Source organism: Grampus griseus, assembly GCF_964374135.1.
Source record: "Grampus griseus genome assembly, chromosome: 8".
NCBI lineage: Eukaryota > Metazoa > Chordata > Mammalia > Artiodactyla > Delphinidae > Grampus > Grampus griseus.
Genome location: NC_139002.1, coordinates 96,279,511 through 96,288,518, shown reverse-complemented (window position 1 = coordinate 96,288,518; position 9,008 = coordinate 96,279,511). Strand labels below are relative to the sequence as shown.

Genomic DNA, 9,008 nt, shown 5'->3' with positions numbered 1-9,008 from the left:
CGCGCACCGCTCTCGGGACTGGCGCGAGCGCCACCGCGCGCGCCCCCGGGTTCCGTGCCAGGGTCTCGTGCGCCCCGCCCCCTGCCCCGCGAGCTCCGCCCCCCCGCGCGCGCTCTCCAAGGTGCTGAAGTCTCCGCCCCGTGGTTCCCGGGTTTGGCTCAGCCCCGCCCTAAATCTCACACCGGCTCCTCTGCCCATTTCCTCCCACCTCAAAGCCCTCCGTGCCCATGCGGACTCTGCTTCTCGGGGTGGGCCTAGCGCCTGGGTATCGAATAACTAATGGTGGGTCCCTGGTCCCTAGGACCCTAGTTGACCCCCTCGCTGCAGGCGAGGAAATGAGGGTCACGGAGGAAGGCAGAGAAAGGCGAGTGGGTGTTGGGAGTTGGCTCCTAGAGCAGACAGATTTGGAGTCAGGTGGTGTGAAATCGCAGCCTGGCTCTCCAAGTGAATAGGTGGTGTGGCCTTGCATTAGTGACAAGAGTCCTAAGGTTTGATTTTTCTCATCTGTGAAATGGGAACAATAATGGTCCATCTCACGGTTGTGAGGATGAAATGTGATACAAATGTGTTGTCCCTGGAGGCTGGGAACGCCCCACCTCCAGCTGGGAACCAGGGCTAACCCCACTCTGTCCCCTTACCTTGAGGGGACCCTCTGTCCCAAGAACTCTCCCCAGAGTGTCTCCTCACTAAAGATTGACTCAAGCCCCCCTTCAGCCCCAAACACCTCTAATGGTGAATTGAACCCTTCCTTTTGGCTTCTGACTCAGCTTCTCCTCCCTGTGTCAGGACTTTCTGCTTTCTCCCTCTCCTCATTTAGCAGCTCAGTTGCATTTCCTGCCGAGCAGCCCCTCTGTGCACCCAGACGCCCCATAGCCAGCTTCTCACGTTCTCAGACTTGGGGCCTGTCCTCCTGCCCCCACAGTTGACTTCTTGGGATTCTTCCGGTGGTTTTCCTGCTCCTCCCAGCACCTCTGCCCCTGCTAGGTTTGGGCCATGGTTTCTCCTGGTCTTCTCTCCCCTAAGAGGACTAAGCCTGTGAGCTCTTTCACGGAGCATGGACTTCTGGATACTCGGGCTGCTGGCCACGGCGAGGCCCCCAGCTTTGGTGGGTCATAGAGCCTCTGGCCAATCCTCGCTGGCTTGTCTGGCCAGCTGAGAACCACAGAGGTCCTGTCCTTCTGAAGAAGGGGCAGAGCAAACTGCTTCACAGCTGTGGAATCCTATTTGCAAATCTAGACTGCCCACTGGTTGTGCCACCCAGTGGCACGACCCTTCGATTAGCACCCAGAAAGGAGCAGCAGGCACCTGCCCCACAGTAAGCAACCCCCGAGCTCCAGCCCCGAGAACATTTCACTACTTAGAGCCGAAGGCCTTGCTGCCTCTCTTCTCCCTGCCCCTGGGCCCAGAGGGGACACTTTACCTTTCCTGTCTTGGCTCAGGCTCCTGTCACTACACCCAAATGGTAACCACCTGCTGCTATGGTGCTGACTTTTCCTCCCAGGGAAGCAATTTTGCCATAGTGGCTAATTGTTCCTTAGAGTGTGTGCTTCTCTACGAGGGAGCCTCCTCAGGTCAGGAGCGTGCGCGCGCGCATACGCAGGTGTGTGCGTGTGTGTGTGTGTGTGTGTGTGTGTGTAGGAAAACTCCATCTTCCAGAATCTTTTGCTCAAGAACAAAGGTATCTTAGCTTCCGTGGCCAAACCAAAGCCACATTAGAGAGAAGCCAGGAGAAGGGAGAGAGGGAAGGCCAGGCCCAGGTGTCAATGGGAAGGGGGCCATCAGGAGCTTCAAAGCAGAGCTGAGAATGAGACGTGTCCCAGGGTCAAGTTCCTCCTTTTCCCCTTTCTCACTCTGTGCAAGGCAGCTTGTGATTTTCTTGGCCTGGCCCGAACCCCATCCCACAAGAATTTGGGGTGTGGGCTAACAAAGCTCTCATGTCCAGGGGTCCAAGACTAGAGACCCTCACAGGAAAGTCCATGCACACCGTAGAGAGGGGCCGCTCTGGCCAGATGGCACGAGACAAAGTCAGCATCCAGGCTCTGGGCTTGTCTGTGGGCAGATCTGACTACGTGGCCAGAGCCAGAGGGCTTGCATCCCCTCTGCACCAAGCGGTTGCAGCTTACGTGGCTGAGTTGAGGTAAAGAATGGATTGAGGGCCTGGAGGGGGCCCTGCCATTGACTGATCCCCAGCCTGGGGGTGTTTAAGTGGGCCGAGAGGCTGGGTCACTGCAGAACAGCACTCAGGAACCGCATCCTGGCCCTGGCATGCTCCGTACCATTATGGCCGACTGACCTCCAACTCTGACCAAGCTCTGGAGTTTACACCACTAGGTGCCCCAGTTGCTCAACTAGGAGCCTCCCCGATCCTCCATCTCCCATCCACTCCTTCCTGCCACCTCCAAAGTGGGCTAGAGCCTCCTGGTTCAGCAGAACCAAGACGGTCTGGCCTAAGGCTTCACGCGGGCTAAGCCCCACTGCCTCCCAGTCCCCAGACCTCCCGCAAAACTGACAACAGCACAACTCTGCTCAGACAGGATCAGACATTTATGGAGCACATGAATATTCACAAACTGGGGGAGAAACACACCTTCCCAGCAATAGAAAATCTCTGTATAAAGTGCATTTGGCCTGCGACCATCTCCTCCCCATGCTGGCCCTTGGATCAGGATTCGGGGCAATGCTCTGCAGGAGCCCCCAGGGACACCTGGGCCAGGAGACGGGAGGCGCGAGGCGATTGTGGAGCTCCAGGCCGCTGGATGCACCCTCTCCTCACCCTGCCCCTCCCAGCTCCCGAGTGGACACATGCCAGGGACAGTGGAGATGTAGGGGGAGGTGGTCCTGCCAACTTGTACCTTAGGGAAGAGAACCATCCTTAAATGGGCAGGAAAACGGAATCGTCCTGACATGTGAAGGTGCTGCTAAATAAATACTGACTCTGGCCCTAAGCCCTCTGGCCTTCTCAGTTTCTCAGACTAGCCCTTCCAGGCTTGCTCTACTCTCCTTCTGACAATAGCCCCTGATTCTCTTTCCCCTTGGCTGGGGCTAAGGGAACAGTGAAGCCCCCAACTCAATGCTGCAGAAAAAGCCATCACCGGTGCCCTGTTCTCCCCACATGATTATGGGACATTTCTAGTGAGGGTGACATACATACAACAGTTGGACTCTAAAGGCAGCTCTCTGGCTGAGAAAGCCTGAGGACGTCTCAGGAAGAAGCCTGTCGATGTGCTGGACAGATGTAGGAGGCAGGGGCCTGACCCAGGGTTCTGGTCCCAGGACAGAGGACAGTGAAGGGCAGGGCTGGGGCCAGGGGAATGAACAGCTCTGAGGCCGGCGAAGGTCACAGGGGAGGTAGAGAGGAGAAGGCCCAGAGGCCAGCTTAATGTTACATGTGAGGACAACGATCCCAAGAGGAACTGGCCTCTCAGCTACACACGCACACACGCACGCACACACACGCGCACACACACACGTGCACGCACACACACGCACGTGCACACACGCTGTGGCTCAAGTGCAGGCCATGGGTGGAAGGAAGACTTGCTCCAGCTGACCGCACAGCCCTCCTTTTCATGGTGTCTTTCTCAGCACAGCCCCGACCGTGGGAGGCTGAGGTGGGAGGCACAGGCTGCCTCTAGAATGCAAGGCCTTGGCTTCTCTGGGTCAAACCTCCCACCTGCTGCTTCCGGAAGGCTTGGTGCGCTGGGTGGGATCTTGGCTTGGGTCTTTCCCAACTGTCCCTGGCAGTCCACCTGCCTGGGTCTTTGATGTCCAGCTACTGGGAGAGCTGGTGTGGCAGCTTGGTTCCTGACCAGCCCCGGGCAGGCTGTGGAATCCTTCAAAGCGCAGACTAGAATGGCTTCCCTGGCTGGTGTCAGCTGAGCCCGGTGGCAGCACCGAGACGCCATGGAGTGTGGCGAGAGGCGCCACGGGGCTTCTGCCACCAGGAACCTGGCCTCCGCCCGGTGCAGGCACTTGAGCCTCCAGTCAGCTTCTGGGGAACAGTAGTGAGAGCCGGCCTTCTCCTTCTAACCTCAGCTTTTCAGGCCCGAGGAGGGAGATGTTCTTCTCAGCTATCATCTATGATACTGTGCATGCAGCACCCCAGTCAGGCGCCTGGCTGTACTTCTGCACGATGATGCAAAGTTTCCAGATCTGTCTACAGCCGCGTGCTCAGTCCCAGCTCCCCAAGGAAGAGTCCGGAGAACCCAGTGGCAGGGAATTTTAAAATAAGAAGCCAGGCCAGGTGACTATGTCTGGACACACCCGTCCCCTCCAGCCTGCCCAGGAACTCAGCAGAACCCTAGCTGCCGCTAGAATCCCACACTCTGGACAAGAGCCAGAAATGCTTCCCCTGCTTGGCAGTCTGACATGAGGGAGGGAGGGAGGGAGGGTTGGGGGGGGCAGATGCCAGGATCCCAGCTAAGGTCCCACCACTCTAATATTCAGACAAGGCAGCTGGCTCACAGGGACAGGCTGGGGTGAAAGTCACTGCCATGACCTCTAGCCTGGTGTCCAGAGGCTGAGGTAAGCTGCTGCAGGTACTCCTCCAGCCCAGGCAGTGTTCGGAGCCACAAGAGTGCAAACAGACGCACGCACACGCACACGGGCAGGCACTCCTTCCTCGGCACACACACGCACGCGCACACGCACGCACACGCTTGCTCCATCTCGAGGTGATCAGCTGCTCTGCAGGCTGCACTCTGCTGCCACGGTGGCTGCTCGGGCACCCAGGCTTTGCTCAGCGTCACGGCACTGCAGCTGAAAGAGAAAAACAAGGGCAAAAGGGAGCGTTCAGAGGCTCTCAGTTGCCCAGGGACACAGCTCCTCCAGCTGCTTCTCTGGGGAACTGGGAAGAGCCCAGAGCAAACCGAACGGGCCACGGTACCTGGGGACAAGGTTGTTGCTGGGATGCCAGCGGGTGCCTGAACACTGGCCCTCTGGGGTGCTGACGTGGACAAGCTGTCCCCCGCGGACCTCTGGGCCTCCTCTGCCCCTTGCCTGAGAGCAGCAGAGGAGGGGAAGAAGGCCACGGACAGTCACCTGAGGCCTTGGGTAACACTTGCTCAGATATGACAAGGGCAGTTTCTGAATCAAGACACAGCGGCCGCTGCCAGAGATGGAGAATCAGATAAAAATGGCTGGAACAGAAGCCAGCCGGGACCAGTCATCTTGAAGGTGAAGGCAATGCCTGAGTTCACAATCAGCTGGTGAGCAAATTTCCACACAGAGATAAGAGAACCCTGGCACTGTGCTAGAAGACTGAGGGGCGGGGAGAGGAGACGCAAGGATGACTCATTTTAAAGATTTATAACATCCTGAATCTGGGGCAGAGGGAAGAAAAGGCCTCATGTCTGACAACAGAGGACAGGGTAAGCCCATCATAATGCTGGGTTGCCTGTTGAAATAGGTCTAGTTGTCTGAGAGAGTAAAGAGACATGCAGGGCTCCGTTAAAAGTTTGTACCTTTTAAATGATGGTCAGACAGATAATAAGAAGGCGGCTTACTGAGCCCACTATGGGCCAGGCACGATACACTTGTGTTATGGCTGAACTGCGTCCCCCCAAATTCATACACTGAAGTCCTAACCCCCTCAGAATGTGACTGTTTTTGGAGAGAAGGTCTTTAAAGAGGTAATTAAGTTAAAATAAGGTGCTTAGGGTGGGCCCTGATCCCAAATGACTGGTGTCCTTATAAGAAAAGATTAGGACACAGACACGCACAGAGGTGAGACCATGTGAAGACAAAGGGAGATGGCAGCAATCTACAGGCCAAGGAGAGAGGCCTCAGAAGAAACCAACCCTGCGGTCAACTTGATCTCAGACTTCTAGCCTCCAGAACTGTGAGAGAATAAATTTCTGTTGTTTAAGTCACCCAGTCTGTGGCACTCTGTTGTGGGAACCCAAGCAAACTAATACAGCTTGCGATCCCATGAACCCTGAAGATATGGCTTCCAGTTGTACAGATGAGAAAACGGAAGCCAGAGAGGATAAGTAAATTGCCCAAGACTAGAGCATTCAGAAGTGGCGGAGCCAAGACAGGAAACCGAGGTCTGTCTGATTCCAAAACCTGTATTTTTATCACTAAGTAATCTCTACATTATAGTATTGCTCATTAAGACTTTTAGAGGATATAAAACGAAATCAGCATGATGGCATGAAGACTAATATCCAAGCAACATAAATGGAAGTTCAGACATTAACAGAAAAGGGGAAATGCTCTCAAGAGTCCGAGACATTGGAGTCAGAGATTCAAAACCAGTCTTCTGACACATGCGGCCCTTTTCAGACACGTGTTCAATCTGAAGATTTTAACTGGACGATGATAATTTATCTAGGAGCTGGGAAACATCAAGAGCAAACGTACGAGTGGGTGGGTACCTCTAGGGGTCAGTACTGAGTGCCTCTTTAAAATATTTTCAACAATTTTTCCTTTAAGCTTGTACTATAATAACCTAGCCATATTTTTTCACTACGAATAAATATATTTGTTAAATATAAAGTGTACATACGTTTATTGAAACATGCTGATGGCGATATATATTCTATACATAGACCTCTCTCTGGCCCATATTGTTAAGCCAAAGAGATGACTATTCTTTTGAAACTGAAAATTTCAGGCTTGAAGCGTATACACAACAGGTCCTCCTACCTACTACCTCCATTTCTCGTGTTTTCTGCACCTTCAGGAATGGGGGAAGATAAAGAGTGCTTTAAGATTCCTTAGAACAAGGGCTCTTACTCTGGGGGTTCCTGGATCCTTAAGCGGTCCAAGGATAGGCTTAAGGGGCAGTCCACGAAGACCAGGAAGAGAAATGTGTACATTTCTCTGTGTGTGCAAACAGGTACAATTTTCTGGGAAGAGGCTCCATCCTTCATCAGACTCTTCAAAGCATGGGTAACCCAAAGAGGGTTTAAGAACTGATGCCTAAGCTTAGAAGATATGGGGGTGAGGTGCAGTCAGGTGGCTATAATAATAACAACAATTCATTCAGACCTACGCTGACTTGGGTGTGGTCTAGGTATGGAGCAGACTCATGAAGGGAGGTGGCAGTGTCCTGGCCTCAGATAAGCCCCAGTGACCCACGACCCTCTATGATGGGTTCAAAAACCCAAACAGGGGGCTTCCCTGGTGGCGCAGTGGTTGAGAGTCCGCCTGCCGATGCAGGCGACACGGGTTCGTGCCCCGGTCCAGGAAGATCCCACATGCCGCGGAGCAGCTGGGCCCGTGAGCCATGGCCGCTGAGCCTGCGCGTCCGGAGCCTGTGCTCCGCAACGGGAGAGGCCACAACAGTGAGAGGCCTGAGTACTGCAAAAAAAACAAAAACAAAAACAAAAACAAAAAAATCCGAACAGAAAACCAAGGTTTGGAAGAACCAGCTTACCCTTGTCTACAAAGCTAGTCAGAGGCCTGTTCAACTAGTTACTCAAGTTGCTCCATCAGCAGATAATTAGATGGTCCCTGTGCTCTTGTTCTCAAGCTAGGGCATAAGTCTGCAGAAAAAGGGGGCTGCGGAAATCAGATGAGGCCTTGCAGGAAAATGATGACAGCAGCACTAAAAGAAAGGGAAGAACAGCTAGGGGAGAGGCACTAGGGAAAAATCAACTCATAAAACATGCGCTAAAAAAAAAATCAATCTCACGATTGTCCAACTCTTTCAACCTGTCATTAATACAAGAAGCAGAAGTGGCTGGAACATAGAATAAGTGAACGAGCACCTCCCTCAGTGTGCCGATGTCAGTTAGGACGGCCCCCCTGGGTACCTGTGCCCTCACACCCCTTCCCACCCACTGGATGCTAACAAGAAACCCAAATCTGCAAGTCCACCCTTCCCCAGCTCCCAGCCCAGGAGGGGAGTGTGGATACCGTGCGCGCGTGAGCGTGTGTCAGCAGAGGAGACACGACGGCTCAAGGTCGGGAAGAAACTTTGTTTGGAGCCTGTAACCAGGTCTCAGAGGTCACCCCTCGCCACCACACGGGGTGAGTCACAGCGCCCAAGAGCTCGAGAGGGGCAGGGGGTTTGCTGCCAGCTCCCAGTTAGGAGCAGGGAAGGCCAGAGGTGCAGCTGGGCCTGGATGGGGTATAAAGCTGGGCTCTTAGCTCAGTCTCATTCCTCATGTCAACTACACGCCTGCCCTTCCTGCACCACAGAAATCACATGGCAAAGGGGAGGGGACGTCCATTAGTCGACAGCTTCTTAGTAAGTGCCAGGGAAAGTGTGAGGGGACACCAAGTCCCAACTACTTGTTTCAGGAACTGAGAGACAGAGAGGTGAGAAGAACGTGTGCGAAGGCCCCCGGGCAGCGAGCAGCACGATGGGGTTTCTGACCACCACACGGCCTCTGCTTCCACTGGGCAGCATTTTGCAGATCGCCCAGTGCCTTTCACACACATTATTTCACGTGAGGAAGGATATACACGGAACAAATGTCAAAGAGACAATGAAGAGATTCCAGAAATCAGGTTTTCCTCAGCGAAGCCCCAGGGCTAACCGAGCTTGGGTGAACTTTGGCGGAGGAGGGGAAGAGGTGATCCTTGCCATGAACCCTTTATATTCAGTGGGCTTCTCTCAACAGATCACCATGTACCAGCAGAAGGACAAATGGATCACGTGAACTGTTAAAATAATTAGACCAATAAGAAAACTCTGTACACAATTGGAGCCTGCTGGAGTCCTGAGCAGTCAGCAGCTTTGGGGATTACGGGGAAGCAGCTGAAATGAGAGCTATTTGGCGCTGGCTTAGTTTTCAGTTTAGTGAACATTGTACGATAACCAAATACAGAACAGATACTGATGTGGGTTTGAGGTAAACACAGAACCGACTGATATCAGGGTATGTTTTCCCACAAGATCAGTTTACATCATTGTCTGGCGCAGGCCTGAGGCATTAGAAATAACAGAATCACAAAACTATAGAGGCTGGAGCTAAACATGGCCTCAAAAGGTCCATGATGGAGCCTTCAGGCTGGTAAAGAATGATTATTCACACCTTATAGCTAAAGCATCTCAG

At 53.6% G+C, this 9,008-nt stretch overlaps 1 protein-coding gene across 2 annotated transcripts in view; it reads right to left on the bottom strand.

Moving 5' to 3' along the window:
* Positions 1-2,526: 2,526 nt before the first annotated feature.
* The window catches only part of CRY2 (cryptochrome circadian regulator 2), a gene marked incomplete at its 5' end in the record, with an annotated part of 33,616 nt that continues 27,134 nt past the window's right edge, over positions 2,527-9,008 (bottom strand). For both annotated transcript variants that reach the window (XM_082661049.1, XM_082661050.1), the window contains one exon: positions 2,527-4,758. The remainder of the gene's footprint in view (positions 4,759-9,008) is intronic.